Source organism: Equus quagga, chromosome 15, assembly GCF_021613505.1.
Source record: "Equus quagga isolate Etosha38 chromosome 15, UCLA_HA_Equagga_1.0, whole genome shotgun sequence".
Classification (NCBI taxonomy): domain Eukaryota; kingdom Metazoa; phylum Chordata; class Mammalia; order Perissodactyla; family Equidae; genus Equus; species Equus quagga.
The window spans coordinates 7,185,363-7,206,681 of NC_060281.1; the positions used below are offsets into that span (position 1 = coordinate 7,185,363).

Genomic DNA, 21,319 nt, shown 5'->3' on the forward strand with positions numbered 1-21,319 from the left:
AAGATGCTCAGTCAATGTCTGAATGAATGAAGGAATGAGGGTGTCTGGGCTGGAAAATTCAGTTGGTTATGACAAGAAGGCAATGAAATTATCCTAAAGTAATGAAATTACTATTTGTAAATTAGGCGTACTCTTTTGGAACACTGAGTTCTGTACAGAACAAACTTTCAGAGCAATAGACTTAACTCCCATTTCCATCATTACTCTTACAAAGCTTTGCAGTTGATCACAGAAAAAGAGCCTGATGAGAAGATGAATAACTTAGAAACCAATTTAAAAGGCATTTCTATTGATAACATCATTATTTTACACAGTGTAACAGTTTATACAAACAGTGGCACATTCAGTTACACAGGAAGTAATTTTTATTTTTTGGTCAAACTTTCTTAAAGGAGTGATTTCATCTTTTGCCTTTAAATAATGATGACCTAATTGGGCAGTCCTCAAATAAACCATTCAGATCATCAGGTAGCCTGAAGTTGAAAGCATCTTGTAGAAAAATATGGACGTTTCTAGTAAAATTGAAAAACAAAGACTTTCTGAGTCTTTCAATTAATTGTATCTGAAACTGAGAAAGTAAAAAGGAGATATTTCTAGTGACACAAAAATGAAAATCTGCTTTGTCTTATAGGCAATATCCTACAAGAATTCAAAGTGACAATAGGTTTCATTAAAGGCTGAACCTAAAACTATATTATATATTGTATATTACATATCGGATAAATTATTTAAATTTATATAGTAAATTTAAATAAATTAATTAAAATAAATTCACTAAAAATTAATTTTAGAATTTTTGAGTGCCCATCTGCTAAGCACTCTCTCGACATGTCTTAATTTTTGTTTCTCATTTCTTTCTGTTTCTTCTGCTTTTTTTTTAATTCTGTGTTTAATTTTATTTATTTACATAACAAATAGTTCTTATTATAATTGTAGTACTATACTAAGCTCCTGGAATTCAATGGTAAGCCAAAATCCTAATTCCTATATGTATAAAATTTAGTGAAGGAGATTGACAAAAAAATCACATTAATGAGGGAATAACTAAAATTTGAAATGTGTAGGAAATAAAAGAGACATGATATAAGAATAAGTCACAGAGTAGCCTGGCCTATCCTAGAGAGTCCAAGGAAGCTCTCTGAAGAATGAGTAGACGTGAACTTGAGAAAAACAAACAAAAATAATTAAAGCAGAGGTCTCTGTCTTCCAGGCAGAGGGAAGAGCATGAGGAAAGACCCTCTCGTGGAAAAAGCCATGTCATATTAAGAGGTCCAATAGACCAATGTGCATGGAACAGAGAAGCAGAGGAGGGCGGCTGAGTACTGGAAGATAAAGACTAAGAGTTCAGCATATGGAAACACTCATAGGGCCTTATAGCCATGTTGAGTGAATGAAGGGGGAGCCAATTAGATGGCTACTGTCCATCCAAGTAAGACATATGGTGGCTTGGGCTAGACTGGTGTCCTAGAGAAACTGACAGATTTAAAATACAATTAGGGGTAAAATTGTACTCATTAATACCAGAAGTTAAAAGAGAGAGAGGTGTCAAAAATGAATACTCATTTTCTGTTGTGCATTGGTTGGAAGATTATTCATTGAGATAGAAACAATGCAAGAAGAGCATCTTTGATAGAGAAGATTGTGAGTGAGTTCAGGCTTCAGCCTGATGAGATTAAGGGGACTTTGAAACATCAAAGTGGAGTTTTCAAGTTGAACACGTGGACGTAGAGCTCAGAGGAGAGGTCTTGATGGGAAATATGAAGTTATGAGTCGTCAGATTGCAGATGATAATTGAAATAGAAAGTTATGAGTCACCAGTGTGCATGGGTATGGATGAGCATATGGAGTGAGTAAAAAGAATTGCCTGGGACTAAGTCTTGAGGAGCTAACTTTTAATGACTGAGCAGAGGAAGACGAAGCGGTAAAAGAGTCTGAGGAGAAGTAGCCAGAGGAGTGGGAGACAAACCGGAGTGGGTGTCAGGAAAGGCCACAGGAATGTTCTTCAAATGCTCTGATAGTCCTTTGGACTGTCCACATGATTCCATGTGCCAAAGACTTCATTGTAGGGGAATAGAGTAGGAAGTCAGATTGGAGGAAATTGAAGTAGCAAATATAGACAATTCTTTCACAAAGTTTTACTGCGAAAGTGTAAAAAGTGATGTCTAGAGGGAGGTGAGGAGTGAAGAGGAAAAAAATGTAAGATGAGAGATTTGAGCATGTTTGTGGATTGGAATTGTTAGTTGAGCGGAAGGTGTTAATACATAGAAAAATAAAGAAGAATTGAGAGCATAAAGTTTCTTAGAAGGTTGGGGCAATGAGATACAATATACACGAGCAAAGATTCCTGCCAGACAGGTGGGAAAATGGAGAAAGACACACACATTGAGGCTTCTGTGTACATCCTGTGCCTCTGTGTCCATCCTTCGATCTATGACCGCCTTCTGCTTTATCTCTGTCTGTCTAGTTGATTATGTCACCTTCTCTCTTTGTCTTGTGTTCCCCACTCTTCATCCTTAACTGGGCATTATTTAGAATTAAAAGGGTCTGTTTGTTCATCTCTTCCTAACTATCTTAATTCTTACCAATAGCACTCACTATGCAAACTCAGAACAAGTTTCTTCCTAAAAACATTGTGAATTAGGTTAATTTTTACTTATATAAATGTTGATGGAAGTTCTTCCATATTTAAGAGTTCTTGACAGTAAAATACCATACCATGATTGATAAGAATTTATTTTAAAAAATAAACGGAACAAGCTCTAAGGTAAACATGTAAAAGATGGCTTTGATTTGTATTTTGTTATTCGCTACTGAGAATAAACATGCCAGTATTTCCTCCTACTAGATCTGCATTGTTTCTGAAGGGTGGATGGCAGCAGTAGAACAAACTTGAATAAGCCGCTTGTAGTGATCGAGGTCAATTCAGTATCAAGACAGCAGTTCTTCTTAAATGAAATGGAGCCGAGATCATAGCTCTAGAGCTACATTGTAATTCATACTCATGCACCATTTGTCTTTCCTTTCAACAAATTTTGAAAGGGATCACATAGAGAGAGCCTTGGTTTTCACAAGGGTTATTCTCCTTTGGGGAAGTTCAGAAAAATTGTCTTACCTTATATATACTTTTTCAAGTTTCTGAAGTTTTCTGGCACCTTTTGAATCTGTCCTACACAAAAGCTGACTCTTTAATTCAGTATTCTGTTCTCTAAAGAAGTCCTGCATCCTTTCCTCTAGATAATCTACTGTGTCATCTGCATGTTTTAAAGCTACATAGCCTATTCTGCCTTCCTTAGAGCCCACCCTCCCAAACACCTGGCAACATTTTCTCAAAGATTTATCCAGAGGTGCTAAGTTACGCATGTAGAGCTAAGGCATATTCTAATATCTAATAGCTCATGTTGGTTAACAAACTCCAGGTAGCCAAAGCCAAGTGGATGTTAGTCAAGGATTTCATGACAGCCAGGACTACACCTCCATCTCAGCTACTTTTTAGTAGCAGGTCTGTGTAAAGAAATGCATGCTTGGTTTAAGACCCATTGAATAGACGCTGGGAAAGTTTCTAGTTGGGCAGGAAGAACACTAGTACTTGAGAAAACTCAAACAAGTATCAAGTAAAACCACTGCAAGCATTTTTGTCACATTAACTTCTTGGTCAAGGAGACAAAATGAACTAACACAAGCTGCTGTTGTGTTTTGTAAATGGAGTGATTTTTACCTCCTGTTTGAACTTATTAATTTCCATGAGATAAAAACTGCATACAGATAGAAGTATATGTATGTGTGTATGTGTATATCAGCACAGATTACTTTTTATTTATTTTAATTAGCTTATTTCCTACAATTGTTTAAGAAGGTAGGTAAAAAATTTATTATAATGCAAACCAACATTAGCATCAAAAGAATGGGAAATAAAAAGGATTCTGAGTAGGATTGATTTGGGCTATGCCAAACGAAAGAGATTTACTAGTAAATAATTTATAAAAAATAAGAAGGAGCAACAACTTCTTATAATAACCATATTTAATTTCTCAAAGGCCTTTCAGACAATTCTGCTCAAAATCAGATTCCAGTGCATTGCCGTTTTCCCACATAAATTCTCTGTATTACAACTTACTGCCCAGCTGGTATAGACCTATAACTCCGTACAGAGAATGCACAGGAGACTACCCAAGTTCATGTAAGAAGAAAGAATATCCATAATATATTATCAGCTATAATTTTGAGAACAATTCAAAATGTCCTTTATGTTTCTGATTTTCTAAAATACATAAAAGTTTTTCACCCGTTCCTGATAGTTAATATTCTACAAGTTATGGATTTCATGCCTTTAGTCTTAGAGCCAAGAAAGTGTGTAATAGTGAGAACCTTCGCTCTTGAAACAGATGGTGACTTTTGAACTGTGCTAAATCTATAAGATATTAGATTTACTCATAAAACGTTGCCATGTCAATATGGAAAGTTTGGCAAGCGTTTCATCTTAAAAAGGTCAAACTGCATCACTTCAATATTAATTTCTGTATCTTTCCCATCAACTCTTCCATCTGGTATTTCTTAGAGGAACCGTCGGAAAACTAGAGCTTAGAATGGGAAATACAGCAGAAGACTTTATGATTCCCTTGTCCTGTCCATAAACACATGAATCTAAACATTACCTCTGCTCCTTTATCCACACATAACACCGTAATCACACATAACATGTCCCTATAACATGTACCAATACTAGCTGGATAGCAAGTTGTAATGCAGTGTATTTGTATTTAATCATGAATTTCCAGGGTAAAACTAAAATTTCTTTCATTAAATAAGCTTAAGAAAATCCTTGAAGAACGTCTATGGGTCTAGAAGCTGGTGATTTTAGTATTGTTTAGGATTATTGGATAGAGTCTTCTGCTAGCACATATAGCTGTGTCTAAAATGTGCATGTATCTTGAGAAACAAAAAAGCTAAGTATCAGTTTGGTGCTTAGTGTTGCAGAAATAGAATGGATCTTTTTGAGCAAAGACATCATAATCGGAATGTGAACCTGAGTCTACACAGCATGTTCACTGAATAATATGTCAGTGGACTCGATCAGCCAGTTTGATACAAAAAAAAAAATTTCAAGTGACTGTTTGACTATGTGATCACGTGTTTGCTCCTCTTAATTGTGCAGTTCAGTTCAAATGAAATGGCTATTATCAAAGTCACCAAAGTGAAGACACAGCCCACAACTCCTCATCTGGTGTTCTCAGATGCCGAGACAGACCAGAGAGCTGGTTGACTGTGAGCAAAAGGAGACAGCAGTTGGCAAGGACATCTGTAACATGGAGTGGGCAAGGCAGTGGCCTTTGAAGGAAGAGTAGGAATTTATCAGGGGAACAGCAGATGGAAGGGGATCAGCAGACATCACAGTGTAGAATAATACCATGGCTCAGGCAGTAAATTGGGTATGATGGGAACACAAAGTTCAAGCTTTTCAGCAAATCGTTATCAAACATCGTAATTTCTAATGCAGAGAATTCCAACAAATTAAAACAAAAGGCAAGAAATTCTCTTGAAAATTAGCAATGTATGCTGAGGAAGGCTTCACATTCTCTTCATGCTTTATGGTGGGTGGTAGATTTCTACACTGTCAGAGAGGACTATTGAGGAAGTTTGAATTATTCTCGTGTGATGGCGGAGTGTACGGCAAAATGAATTCAGTCCCTAATAGGCTGCTCTCTCTAGTTCTAAAATGCATGTACTCTATCTTCTTCAAGACAAGATTATATAAGAAAGTAACAGAAAGCAAATGAAGACTTCGGGCAAACGGAATATATAGGAATTTGAGCAGAAAAGCAATAATTGATAGAGTCAGAGAACACTTTGCCATAGGGCATTTAAATAAAGGGATTTAACGTGTTGAAAAATAAGATTTATGAGGAAATGTCAGGGGATTATTTGTTTCTTAAGTGAAGGAGTGGTGATTTAGTGATATAGATTTATATTCCGTGTATTTTCCAACCAGCTTCTGTGGGCCCCACAGCTCTCCCTAATTGGGATCCATCACTGTGCTTAGAGGGTATTTGATAACTGCCTTAAAACCACTACCAGGAAAGATATTTTACTGTGAAAGTTCTTTAAATCCTGTTCTTAGTGGTAGGCCTCAATACTTGACAACATATTTATCTTAATTAACTCCTTTAGAACAATTCTCACAGAGTAGACTCAAAATATAGACAATCTTATTCATTTAAAAAAAAAAAGTCCAGCCATCTAACTTTCTAAACGAAGCTAAAAGAAGCTATGCCAGCTTCCTCCTCAACAAATTGCTATGACTTCATCAATACACTGAATAAAGAGAATATGTATACTGAGATGAATTGTTTCACAATTCAACATCTGTGAACTCTGTTATACCTAACACAGACTCATTTAAGAATAGTTAAGGCTTTTCAAAACAGTTATTAAATTTTTTAAATTGAATGCTGGTTTCATAGCCAATGTGTTTGAACTCAATAAATACAGAACAAAGACTTTTAATATTTCTTTAGATAATTTATTCAAATGTCATCATGAGACAGTAAATTCCGATTTTATAGTATTTATATAGAATTCTGCCCTTTTCCCTCCTGCTATTTAATAGTTGACTTAATTCTAATTGTCAGTGATATCTGAACCCCAATCCTGTCTTCAAAGACAAAATGTTAAAAAGATAAAAAGAAGGAGATTCCAGGAGAACACCCCATCAAATAACATGAAAATTTACATAGGGTCTTATTGGACACCTCAGTGAAGCTCCCACCATTTGGAGGACAGAAATTTCCTAAAATACGTGATGGACTGGGATGAACTCAACCACGCCCTGGCAATCCCTTAATGCAAAGGAACATTCTCCTCTTGCACTGTCTTAGCAATGACACTCATCCTCGCCAATAGGGTGCCGTCGCAGAGATTGTGCTGAAGGAGAACTCCAACTCCTCTAGTACGTAGGCCTCAAAGGAAGTTACAGAAACACAGTCCCAGCTTAGCCTGGCCTCTGTGGAGGATTCTTGGAAGAAGAAAAAGTAAGGTCTTGGATTGCTGATGCACGGAAATCACCGTGAGCGAGTCTGATGCTTGGACACATATGTGCAAGCAGACCTGAGGATTCCTAAAAATATTTGGAGGGGGAGATTATAACAGATTGCGATTCCTGCAGTTAAGAGAGTTGGTTCTCGGCCACTGAGACTTAATAGCTAGTATGTTAGCTCAGGTTCCTTGGAAACAGACAGGGGAGACTTGCATGCAGGAAGTTTATTAATGGGTGCTCTTGGGAAGAACCTCTGTAAGGTGCTGAGAGAAGCAGCAAGGAGAGGAGGGAGCTGAATTGTAAAGTGGTTACAACAGAGGCCTCAGCTTGCCCTAATGGGGCTCTAGGGTAGGATGTTCATAGTTTACTGAATTGAGTCAAGGGCACCTGGCCTTGGTGCCCTCTCCCATCCCCAGGCGACTCAGGGCAGCACGCCACAGCATCCTCTACAGCTTGTGAGGCTGATGGCTACGTCAGCATTTAATGGCTGATAAAGCCCAAGCCACTTGAGTTTGACTTACACCCAAGCAAGCTAATGTTGTTTTTAGATAAACTAGACACAGGTCGCCACACCCACTGTAACCCCCAGCACAGTAACTAGAGGACTGAATTCTCCATGTTAATGACATGATTCCGCTCTCTCTTGTCAGGAGTGACCTAAAGAAATAGTGACTCTTAGGAAAATAGCTAAATACCAATCACATCAAAACCCAAAATGCCAGTTTTGTAGATGTGTCTGCATGCACACAGATAACCAAAAATAATGGCATCAATGGTGTATCACTGGAACATAGAGCACTGCCCAAGGAGGGTTTACCTGAGGGTGCAGCAAAAAGATAAATCTTTATATGTTCATTGTGATTCAGAATGAAGGCACAGACACAGAAAGCACGCTTGGGGATGGGAAAGGAGGGAGCAAAGCGTTCCCTGTGTGACTCAGAAGAAGTCTTTACATGTCTGTTCCCTTCTTTGAAACATCAAGATGATAACACCCGTTTTCCGCTATTCAGGCTTCTGTGAGTATCATCTACATGAAAGCTCTTTGAAAAGCATCAAGTGCCCCTCAAATGTATAGTATTATTATTATGGTTTATCATCCATGTAAGTCTATTTCTTCCATTGCTGCCCTAGGACTGGAAAAATTGCTCACTACTTTTTATTTTATAGCATCTTATTAAAAACACTTCATAAAAACTTTAATGAAGTTTTCTACAGATATTTCTTCTTCCAATTAAATAAACTTACTTCCTCATGGTTTCGTTCCCTAAGCGTTTAATTATTTTACGCACTATCTTCTGGATGTCCTCCAAAGTTTTCCACAGCTCTATCAGTTGAATTTTATGTGTTGATTCCGTTTTTTAATGGACAGGAAGGTCAAAGACATCACATACATTTCTTCTTCCTATGGAATTTTCCTATAGATTATTAGCAGTATATCTTTCAATGTATAGCCAGGTCTCAAAAATCATATATATCAGTTCACATTTATTAAATGTCCATGAAGGATATTGTTCAAGGAATATATTTGAGGGAGATACAATATGTTTGGTGAAAGAAAATCTTCTCTCCATCATTTCACCTCTCTTCACACATTTCTCCTTTGCATTCATGGTGCAGACACTGTCAGTTTGTCTGTTTCATGGAAAGATGCCAGACAAAGGCTGTTGAGAGAGCTATATGATTACACAACATATACTCCAATGCGTCTTTAAAAATCTGCTAAATGAGGTGTGGGGACAACTAACACATAGTTTGGGTGAAGTATGAGATGCTCCCAGTGGCTTATTCTGAAAGCCACTGTCCTTTCCAGTGCTAATTGGGCAGATGGGTGATTAATCTTCTACCCTCTGTTGGAACTGTTCTTGAAGTTCCTTGCTTGTTAAGCTTGCCTCCTTTTGTAGTTTCATAGATGAGAAAGTGACAGGCCTGGAGCTATAAGAGGCAGGCTCTGGTAAATGGTAGAAAAAGCAGATGAGTAGGATCATGGAGTGGGCACAAAAAAATCTGTGCTACAAAAAGCAGACTTGTTTCCATGACAGCAGGGGAGAAGTCTGTCCAGATGATTGTGAGGTGGACATAGCAGGTAAATTTTGAGCAGATCCAGCAAACAGGATTTTATTTATAAGGATGGGCTAGAAATTTCGCCTGCATAACAGTCTCAATCTAGTTATTTAGTCATGCCCATTAACAGCTATATAATCATAGTAGTTATTTTGCACTTACAGGACAGGCACGATGATTAATAGTTTGACACACAATCTCATTTAGCCTTACAATATCTTTAGGAGGTAGTTACTTTTATGATACCCATTTAAGAGATGAGGAGACTGGAGCTTAAAGAGATTAAATAATTTATCTAAGGTTATGAAACTAGAAACTGAAGCAGGGTTCCCAGCTAGACTGTTTGACTCTGGATCCCTTATACTTAGCAGCCATGCTACACAGCTTATTGCTGTTCAAATTTTCTTTCCTAAAATACACCTGAAGAGAGAGAATCTCAAATCAAAGCCTTTATACAGAGTTCCTCCCTCATCGTGTATCATTTCAAGGAGAAAACTGTGGCTGATATTCAAAGCCTTTTGTCAGCTTCCTACACATCCATCTCTGTCCTCCTCTGTGACCCAACATGGACTCTCCCATTCCATTTTGCCCAGTCCTTACTGTCCCAAACACAGTGCTACCTTTTCCTACAACATTCATCCTAGCCAATGCTACAATTCTTCTCCCAAAATGCTCTCACTGCTCTTTTCTCTTGAATTGCACACAGTCCTTACTGCAAGCCCACCTCCTTCTAAAAACCAGCCTACACTAGTCCCAACTCATACTCCTCTTCCTGACTCTCAATTCCCACCATGCTCTTGTCTTGTGAGATTCTCTTTGGTCTTTTGGATGAACAGTTATTGCATCTCCAAAAACAAACAATAAATGGTGTGAATATCTCTTTCCTTTGTCACACTTAAACTACTATAAAAATGCTAGGAAGACAATAAGTACATAATACAAGTACATGGCCCCCAAAACCACATGTGAAACTGAATTAATCCAGTATAAATAAGCATGTAAGGGTTGAGCATGTGACAAGTAGAAGAAAAACAATTAGGTAGACTTCATCATGGAAATCCTACTAAAGGAGATCAGTTAAGTAGATGAAGGTCATGGAAATCCAGCTTCTTAGAGAGATCATTTAATACAGTAGGTTGGCATATGCAAATACATAAATAATAAAATGTTCATATAAGAAATTAGAAAATTGACTTAAGCCTAACGAGAGCTCCAGAAGTCGTGTTGCAAAAAAAGGAGTGGCATTCATAGAGACCTCTCAAGATTAGACAGAGAAGTTATTGATTCTAATTTTTTTCTTAAAAATATGTTTAAATGATGAGATTAATAATAAAATAGCTACCACCAGTTAAACTCTTACTGCTTTACAAGCACATTTTTAAGCTCTTTACCTGGACTTAATTATTTATTCCTAATATCCACCCAGTGAGATACCATTACAATCATTCAGCACATAAAGACATTTGCGTCAACAGTGGACCACATATACGACGGTGGTCCTGTAAGATTAGTACCATATAGCCTAGGTTTGTAGTAGGCTATACTATCTAGTTTTGTGTAAGTATGCCTGTGACGTTCATACAACAATGAACTTGCCTAGCTATGTATCTCTCAGATCGTATCCTCTTTGTTAAGTGACGCACAATTTCTACTTGTTTTAAAGAGGAGATCACCAAGGTACTTAGAGCCTGGAGACACTGAGAAATCACACAGAAGTTTTCAAAGCCAGGAGGTCCGAGTCCAGAGTCCAGCTGTAACCACTACCCAATATACCATGTACTATAGTATAGGCAATGCGTGTAGGTAAAACGTTCCATACTATGCACATTTCATGAAACCCTTAAGAAACATGCAAAGTTCTCTAACTTTTTAATTCTAAAATATGCTTTATCAAATTAGCGAACATAATTTTGAAAATTCAACTGATTATTATAAATATAAAAAGTATACAAAATCTAAAACATTTTCTATTTTCAACCTTGCTCACAGAATTGACATATTCTCTCTTAGAGAATTTCACAAAATAAAATTTAGTGAAAACTACATTTAATTATGATGACATATTGAAAGAGAAATGGAATCAGTATACCATCTGTCAATTCTGGAATTAACAAAAGGGGTAGATAGAATTATTTTTACTTAGTCCACAAAATATGTAGGTGTGGTAAGTTTAAAGATGTGTTAAAGATGGTTATGAGTTATCCTATGCTGTTGTACTTATTGCAAATCAAATTTTTAATGTACTTGCTATTCTGAAAAAGTCATGGAATTCTGCTACTTGAAGTTCAGTAGGCTATAATTGTTGGGTACTGTACAAAGAGCTTTTAGAAAAGATATTTCTCATCCTTGAAAATTACATAGGTCAATTATATTCTATCATAGACATACTTTTTTAAAAGTCCAGAAAAGCAGGAAAGTTCTATACAATCTCCTTCTGTCTACTAAAAGGAAGGATGTTATCCTAAAATGAGTATTTCTAATTAAAAGGTTGACATAAACTAACATTATTTTTCATATTTTTCTCTAGCAAGAATATTGTATTCTTTTAGATTTGCATTGCCTCTGGAATCACCAATTTTGCTTAAATGGATTTAAACATTCAATTCACAGAATAGGACAGAGGAATATGAGCTACAATAATATTTATTATTTGTGAGAGTAGTGGCTTTAAAATATCACATATGAGTTGTTCAAAAACATGTCTAAGTACTTCTTTAAGGAGTTTTCATTGCTGTATTTATTGCTAGATTCAGGAATCAGAAGAGTGATAATTTTATTGCATGTGATCATTCTAATTGATCCACTGAGAAGACGGTAAATTTTATTTCTAAAATGTTACCTTAATGGTCCAAAATACTTAATTAATCATCCTCACAAAATATATATTTAGTGCTTTCTGAAATATTTCAACGTAAGCCCTAAAAGTTAGATTAAAGATAAACTAATCCAATCCTTCACGTTTCTGCTGAGGAAACTTCATGCCAGAGAGGAAAATGGACTTGCCTGGAAACACGTGACTAAAGGAAAGACAGGAAAGAAAGGATCCGAGGCACTTTCGGCACTCGCTCTTTCTCCCACACCCACCCCTTGTCTGCTTTTTAGGGGACATGCTGCTGCCTTCACCTCTCCACTTTGTGTGGCCTATGTTTTACTTCCTGCTACAACAGAGAAGGGAGTTATCAGTTGTTTGTTCATTGTGCCACACCTTTGGAACACTTCACCCTCTGCTGTTTTTTTTTTTTTTTTGTTTAGTTAATGATAGATTACAATCTTGTGAAATTTCAATTGTACATTAATGTTTGTCATTCGTGTTGTAGGTGCACCACTTCACCCTTTGTGCCCACCCCCGACCCCACCTTTCCCCTGGTAGCCACTAAACTGTTCTTAGCCCACATTTTTAAATTCCTCATATGAGTGGAGTCATACACAGATTATCCTTCTCTAGCTGGCATATTTCACTTAACATAATTCCCTCAAGGTCCATCCATGTTATTGCAAATGGAATGATTTTGTTCTGTTTTGCAGCTGAGTAGTATTCCATTGTATATATGTACCACATCTTCTTTATCCATTCGTCTGTTGATGGGCACTTAGGTTGCTTCCATGTCTTGGCTATTGTAAATAATGCTGCAATGAACATTGGGGTACACAGGACTTTTGGGATTGCTGACTTCAAGCTCTTTGTATAGATACCCAGTAATGGGATGGCTGGATCGTATGGTAGTTCTACTTTTAATTTTTTGAGAAATCTCCATACTGTTTTTCATAGTGGCTGCACCAGTTTGCATTCCCACCAGCAGTGTATGAGGGTTCCTTTTTCTCCACAACTTCTCCAACATTTGTTACTATTAGTTTTAGATATTTTTGTCATTCTAATGGGTGTAAGGTGATATCTTAGTGTAGTTTTGATTTGCATTTCCCTGATGATCAGCGATGATGAGCATCTTTTCATGTGCCTATTGGCCATCCATATATCTTCTATGGAGAAATGTCTGTTCATGTCTCCAGCCCATTTTTTGATTGGGTTGTTTGATTTTTTGTTGTTGAGTTGTGAGAGTTCTTTATATATTATGGATATTGAACCTTTGTCAGATATATGACTTGCAAATATTTTTTCCCAGTTAGTGGGTTGTTTTTTTGTTTCAATCCTGTTTTCATTTGCCTTGAAGAAGCTCTTTAGTCTGATGAAGTCCCATTTGTTTATTCTTTCTATTTTTTACCTTCTCTGAGAAGGCATGGTGTCCGAAAAGATCCTTTTAATACTGATGTCAAAGAGTGTACTGCCCACATTTTCTTCTAGAAGGCTTATGGTTTCAGGTCTCACCTTTAGGTCTTTGATCCATTTTGAGTTTATTTTGGTGAATGGTAAAAAAGAATGGTCAATTTTCATTCTTTTACATGTGGCTTTCCAGTTTTCCCAGTACCATTTGTTGAAAAGACTTTCTTTTCTCCATTGTATGCCCTCAGCTCCTTTGTCGAAGATAAACTGTCCATAGACGTGTGGTTTTATTTCTGGGCTTTCAATTCTGTTCCATTGATCTGTGCGCCTGTTTTTGTACCAGTACCATGCTGTTTTGATTACTCTAGCTTTGTAGTATGTTTTGAAGTCAGGGATAGTGATGCCTCCCGTTTTGTTCTTTTTTCTCAGGATTGCTTTAGAAATTCGGGGTCTTTTGTTGCCCCATATGAATTTTAGGATTCTTTGTTCCAATTCTGTAAAGAATGTCATTGGGATTCTGATTGGGATGGCGTTGAATCTGTAGATTGCTTTAGGTAGAATGGGCATTTTAATTATGTTTATTCTTCTAATCCATGTACATGGAATGTCTTTCCATCTCCTTATGTCGTCATCCAATTCTCTCAGAAAGGCCTTATAATTTTCATTATGTAGGTCCTTCACTTCCTTAGTTAAATTTACTCCAAGGTATTTTATTCTTTTTGTTGCCATTGTGAATGGTATTGTGTTCTTGAGTTCTTTTTCTGTTAGTTCGTTATTAGAATATAGAAATGCTACTGATTTGTGCAAACTGATTTTATACCCTGCAACTTTGCTGTAGTTGTTGATTACTTCTAACAGTTTTCCAATGGATTCTTTGGGGTTTTCTATATATAAGATCATGTCGTCTGCAAACAGCGACAGTTTCACTTCTTCCCTCCCTATTTGGATTCCTTTTATTCCTTTTTCTTGCCTGATTGCTCTGGCTAAGACCTCCAGTACTATGTTGAATAAGAGTGGTGATAGAGGGCATACTTATCTCGTTCCTGTTTTCAGGGGGATGGCATTCAGTTTCTGCCCATTGAGTATGATGTTGGCTATGGGTTTGTCATATATGGCCTTTATTATGTTGAGGTAGTTTCCTTCTACGCCCATTTTGTTCAGTTTTTATCATAAATGGCTGTTGGATCTTGTCAAATGCCTTCTCTGCATCTATTGAGATGATCATGTGGTTTTCATTCCTCAGTTTGTTGATGTGGTGTATCACGTTGATTGATTTGCGGATGTTGAACCATCCCTGTGTCCCTGGTATGAATCCCACCTGATCCTGATGTATGATCCTTTTGATGAATTGCTGAATTCTGGTTGCCAAAATTTTGTTTAGAATTTTTGCATCTATGTTCATCAGCGATATTGGCCTGTAGTTCTCTTTTTTCGTGGTGTCCTTGTCAGATTTTGGCATCAGCATGATATTGGCCTCATAGAATGTGTTAGGAAGTGTTCCATCTTCCCTAATTTTTTGGAATAGCTTGAAAAGGATAGGTATTAAATCCTCTCTGAAAGTTTGGTAGAATTCCCCAGGAAAGCCATCTGGTCCTGGGGTTTTATTCTTTGGGATGTTTTTGATTGCTTTTCAATCTCTTTCCTTGTGATTGGTCTGTTCAAATTGTCTGCCTCTTCTTGAGTGAGCTTTGGGAGATTGTAGGAGTCCAAGAAGTCATCCATTTCCTCTAGGTTATCCATTCTGTTGGCATATAGTTTTTCATAGTGTTCTCTTATAATCCGTTGTATTTCTGCAGAGTCTGTTGTTATTTCTCCTCTTTCATTTCTGATTTTGTTTATTTGAGCTTTCTCCCTTTTTTTCTTTGTAAGTCTGGCTAGGGGGTTGTCAATTTTATTTATCTTCTCAAAAAACCAGCTCTTTGTTTCATTAATCCTTTCTACTGCCTTTTTTGTTTCAATGGTATTTATTTCTGCTCTGATTTTTATTATTTCTCTCCTTCTGCTGACTTTGGGCTTTATTTGTTCTTTTTTCTCTAGTTCAGTTAGGTGTAGTTTAAGATTACTTATTTGGGATTTTTCTTGTTTGTTAAGATGTGCCTGTATTGCGATGAATATTCCTCTTAATACAGCTTTTGCTGTGTCCCATATGAGTTGGTATGGCATGCTATCATTTTCATTTGTTTCCAGGTATTTTTTGATTTCTTCTTTAATTTCTTCAATGATCCATTGTTTGTTCAGTAGTGTGTTGTTTAGTCTCCACATCTTTGTGCCTTTCTCAGCTTTTTTCTTGTAATTAATTTCTAGCCTTATAGCACTATGATCTGAGAAGATGCTTGTTATTATTTCAATTTTTTTAAATTTGTAGAGGCTTGCCTTGTTTCCCAACATATGGTCTATCCTTGAGAATGTTCCATGTGCACTTGAGAAGAATGTGTATTCAGCTCTTTTAGGGTGAAGTGATCTATATATGTCTATTAAGTCCAATTGTTTTAGTTTTTCATTTAGCTCCACTATTTCCTTGTTGATTTTATGTCTGGATGATCTGTCAATTGATGTGAGTGGGGTGTTGAGGTCCCCTACTATTATTGTGTTGTTTTTAACATCTTCCTTTAGGTCTGTTAATAGTTGCTTTATGAATCTTGGTGCTCCTGTGTTGGGTGCATAGATATTTATAAGCGTTATTTCTTCTTGATGAAGTGTCCCTTTGATCATTATATATTGTCCCTCTGTGTCTCTCTTTACCTGTCTTATTTTGAAATCCACTTTGTCTGATATAAGAATTGCAACACCTGCCTTTTTTTCTTGCTATTAACTTGAAGTATTGTCCTCCACCCCTTCACCCTGAGCCTGTGTTTGTCCTTGGGGCTGAGGTGTGTTTCCTGGAGGCAATAAATTGTTGGATCTTGTTCTTTAATCCATTTTGCCACTCTGTGTCTTTTTATTGGAGAGTTCAATCCGTTCACATTGAGAGTGATTATTGATGCATGTGGACTTAATGCTGTCAATCTGTCGCTCATTATCTTGTTTTCCTGGGTTTCTTTTCCTGTGTGCTTTAGACCACGCATTTAATACTGCAATTTCTTATGCTGGGTTTCTTAGATTTTTCCTTATTTATGATTTGTGACTCTGTTCTGTATTTTATTTTAGTGTCTACCCTGAAGTTTGTATTTAGAATCTTGTGTATAATATAGTCTATTCTCCTGTGGTCTCTTACTTACTTGGCCAATACTGATTTAGACCCTTTGCTCTTCCCCTCCTGAATAATTATTTTTATTTCTTATTCCAACTCATGTTATGAATTTGTAGTTAGAGTGATAAGATCGTCCTTGCTTTGGTAGTTTCCTTACCTTTACCCTAATGCTATAATTGAATATTTGCTATCCTGTTCTGGTTCTATCCATCGGTCTCCCTAGTCTGTGGCTTGTGACCCCTTTCTCCCTTTTTTCTTTTTTCAGGTATGAGAGCCTTCTTGAGGATTTCTTGTAGTGGGGGGCTTTTAGTTACAAATTCCCTTAACTTTTGTTTGTCTGGAAAAGATTTAATTTCTCCCTCATATCTGAAGGAAATTCTTGCTGGATAGAGTATTCTTGGCTGAAGATTCTTATCTTTTAAAGCTTTGAATATGTCACTCCATTCTCTCCTAGCTTGTAAGGTTTCTGTAGAGAAATCCACTGAAAGTCTGATGGGGCTCCTTTATAGGTTATTCTCTGCTTTTTTCTTACTTCCCTGAGTATTCTTTCTTTATCTTTCCTTCTTGCCAATTGTACTACCATGTGCCTTGCAGTAGGTCTTTTTACATTGACAAATCTAGGAGATCTGAAAGCTTCCTCCACACACATTTCTCCATCAATCCCTAGATTTGGGAAGTTCTCTTTAATAATTTCGTTAAGCACACTTTCTGCTCCATTTTCCTTTTCCACATTCTCGGGAATTCCTATGATCCTTAAGTTCTGACTCCTCATTGAATCCACTGTCTCTCAGAGATTTTCCTCATTTTTTTTTAATTCTCAGTTCTCTTTCTTCCTCTGTCTGGAGCCATTCAGCCTGTCTATCTTCAATTATGTTAATTTGCTCTTCTATGATGTCTACACGGGCATTCAGTAACTCCGTATTCTGTTTTATCTGGCCCATTGTGTTTTTCGTCTCTAGTAATTCTGTTTGATTCTTCTTTATGATTTCAATCTCTTTTGTGAAGTAACTCTAGAACTCATCAGCTTGTTTCTCTATCTTTCTCTCTACCTCATTGAGTTTTTTGATTATATCTGCTCTGAGTTCATTATCACTTAGTTTACCTAATTCCAAGTCCTCAGGACTTAATTCTGTGTTTTTATTGTTTTCCTTATGGTCTGGGGCTTTTATAAATTGCTGGATGGTAGGGGAGCGGGTTTTTTTGCATGGTGGTAGAATTCGGTTGCAGTTACAGCCTGCGCCACTAGATGGGAGTTGAGAGCCACGTGTTATGAGCTCTCCGCCTTCAGGCAAGATGGCTGCGCCCAGTGGCTTTGCCGGAAGGGAGGGGCTGCTATTCTCGCACCGATCTGGATTCAGATCAGTTCTGTTCTCTGGGCTCCCAAGGCCCTGGGTTTATGGGGTCCCCACGCACGGAATCTTTCCCCGGTCAGCGAGTTTCCACTGAACCAGCATCAGGAGTCCTGGATGATACCCCAGTCATGCGGCCCCTCCCCTGCTCCTTTCTGGACCCGCGCAGCAGCAATGGCAGACTCTAGAGGAGGGAGTGACGTTCTCTCCTACCGTTCCAGTGCCTCCAAGGCCATGAGCAAGGTTTATGATCTCCGCCTTCTTGGTATTGTAGGTCTCTAACATGTTGGCATTAGATTATTCTCTGAAATTCAGTTTTTCCAATCATTTGTTGTATTTTGGAGGGGAGAGAATCCTGGGTCAGCTCACCCTGCCATTTTGCTCCACCCCTTCTATCAAAACCTTTGCCCTCTCCTTTGTGAAAGGATCAAGAAGTCCAAATCAAATGACTCCTTGCTTCCAAACCTGTCATGAAGCACTTCTTCTTATGGGAACAATCATGCTCATTTCTCTGGTCATCATAGGTAAAAATCTGTGATCTTGACTAACAAAGGATCACAGATCTTATAGACTCTACGGACAAGTCTCTAGTCCTATTCCCCTGCATGTGGGTTCTCATTTACTGCCATCTGCAACTTTGATAGTATTAACCAAATATTACCAATAGTGGGAACTTGCTATCCCCAGAAAACATCACATGCCAAGTTTTCAGACTCTGTAGATGTTAGGGACTAGCTTACATTAAGTAAATATATTTTTTCAGGCAATTTTGTGTGCATTGGTCCTCTATCTGATCTTTTAAGAAAAAAAAAGAAAGGAAAAGCATAAATCTATAAATCTATTCCCTTTTCCACTTAATTAATAGTGTTTAGCTATTTCCTTAACCATGGAATCTAAGTTGTATGTGAGCAGGACTATTTTTATTTTTAATTACTATTTTTGCCTAGCACCTAATTTGGGGCTAGCATATAGTATGTGTTCAGCAGATATTTTTCAAATGAGTGAAGCAAATTTACTTATCTTCCCTACGTCTTTTCTTCTGTTAACTAAATAGTTCAAGCTCCTAACCCATTCCTCAACTGACATGACTTGGGAGAGCCTCGCCACCCTAATTATTCCCTATATTCTTCAGTATATCAGCTACGGTATAAGCCGCCATGGACAATGGAGGTCAGTGTTCCCTGTATCATGTAAAAGTACAGAGCAGAAGTGAGATTATAATGCACTCAGAGAAAAATGAATTTGCTGTTCCCAATTTTCAGATAATTCAGGTTGTGTCTTTAGTCAACTAAATCCGTAGGTCTTTTTCACATAAACTGCCTGAAATTATTGACATTGCTTAGTCACACTGCCAGAGTTTACCACTCTTCTAATACGTAAACATCCTCAGGAGATTTAACACATTAAGTGAGGTTCTCAGTCATTCACAGCTTGTGGTCAATTTCTTCCATCAGATGTAATTTTCTCCTAACCCCCAGCTGAGAGCTGCATGCCAGAGGAATAGGAGTTTTCAGAGATGGGGTAGATGATTTTGTGACTGTGGCACTGTCCAGAAAGTCAGTCCCCAGTCAAGGGGCCAGGGAAGAAAAAAGTATTCAGAAATGGAGAAAGAGGAGGGCCAGGCAGGAGTCCAGCACAGCAACAGCACTGGGGATAACACTGCAACAAATTTTTCCCTATTCATGTGTTTTCAGTATTTATGATTCAGTAAATTTTAATGAGCAATCTAAATGGGTCAGGTACTCGGATAGCCTCTAATTATACAGGAGAAGGAGAAATGTGGTTCTGCCATTACATAGTTTTAGGCTACTAAGGCAGAAAGATAAGAGATAAGTAAACAAGGAATAGTAACTGTGAAGTGTTCCAGGTGAAACAGGCAGAGATAGGCTATAAAGGGGACACGGGATTTTAAATAAACGGGTGAGGAGAGGACTCTGCAAAGATTGAAGAATGGGAGGCTGTAAGTGAATATGGATGTACACACAGAGTGGATGTGGATGTAGACGTAGATATGAATATCTCTCAGTGAAAAGGAAGAACTCGAGGTGAATAATGACTACTCGAACAACATGTTTTAAAAGGTGCCACCAAATCTGAGAATCCCTGTAACCTACTTTCCCCTAATAGGATGTCAGAAACGCACTGCCTACAGAGGTTCGGGAGAGCACCCTCCTCGCAGATCTAGCTGCCCGGGCCCAAGTCATCTCTTTGGAGGGCGTGCTCTGTAAAGGAGTCAAGTTTCCGCCCAGGCTGCTGCACATGAACCCTGTTTTGGGGTTTGGTTGGTTTTGTTCTTTTTTTTTTCGTTTTTGCCTTTTATGGCTATTTTGTCACCTCATTTCAATGTATCTTTAGACAAGCTAGATTGTCCCTCTCTTGCCTCCTAGGCACACAGTGTAGCAGCTCCACGTCAGTGCTTCAGTCAGGCAGATGGTGGCCTCTCTGGTATCTCGGCCCACTGCCTCCTGAAACCCTGCCTGAACATTCTCCTGCAATATATTTGACAGGCCACAAGTTGGGCTAATAGAAGCTAGGTGTAGGTATGTCTCTTCACAACTCCATAAAACACAGCCGCCTCTGCATGCCTCTCAGGCTCCAGAAACCATTTATCTGGCCTTCCATACCGTTTGTTTCTAATGGCTTTCAAAGTGGTGTCTAAATTCAACCAAAGGTGAATAAATTTATTTTCTATGATGAGGTCAATACTCTGCTGGGTGCTGTGGAGTATAGAAAAGTTCATCACAAAAATACCATTAAAAATATTGATTCTAGGGGCTGGCCCCGTGGCCGAGTGGTTAAGTTCGCGCGCTCCGCTGCAGGCGGCCCAGTGTTTTGTTAGTTCGAATCCTGGGCGCGGACATGGCACTGCTCATCAGACCACGCTGAGGCAGCGTCCCACATGCCACAACTAGAAGAACCCACAATGAAGAATACACAACTATGTACTGGGGGGCTTTGGGGAGAAAAAGGAAAAAATAAAATCTTTAAAAAAAAAAATATATTGATTCTAGTTAATGATAGGCATGCTAAAGTGTTGGGAGTGAAATGGTACTGATTCCTGCAACTTCTGTTGGAACACATCCCCAAAATTAAGGTGAAATAGTGGATGGCTGGAGGGAGAGGTAAAGGATACACGTGTGATAAAGCAAATACAGCAAAATGTTCATTGTAGGATCTAGGCGGGCATATGATGGTTCGCATTGACAATCCTTTTAGTTTTTGTATATTTAAAACTTTTGATAATTAAATATTAGGGAAAACAGTTGATCACTGCTCACCTGAATCTTATCATGGAGGTAGGAATTTAAACACTCACACATGAAATAATTCCTCTCCTGTGAGGTACTGATTGTAAGAGCACTGGGAATTCAGAGGGAAATCAACATAGATTGGCACATAAGGAAAGAGTGCCACTTGAGACTTGATGGTGTAGGATTTTAAAAGATGAAGTGGAAGAGGGAAGGCATTTC

General features: G+C 37.9%; 1 protein-coding gene across 1 annotated transcript in view; it reads left to right on the top strand.

Annotated features, from left to right (window-relative positions):
• EYS (eyes shut homolog) overlaps positions 1-21,319 on the top strand; it is a 1,407,877-nt gene that overhangs the window by 1,150,017 nt on the left and 236,541 nt on the right. The window lies entirely within an intron of this gene.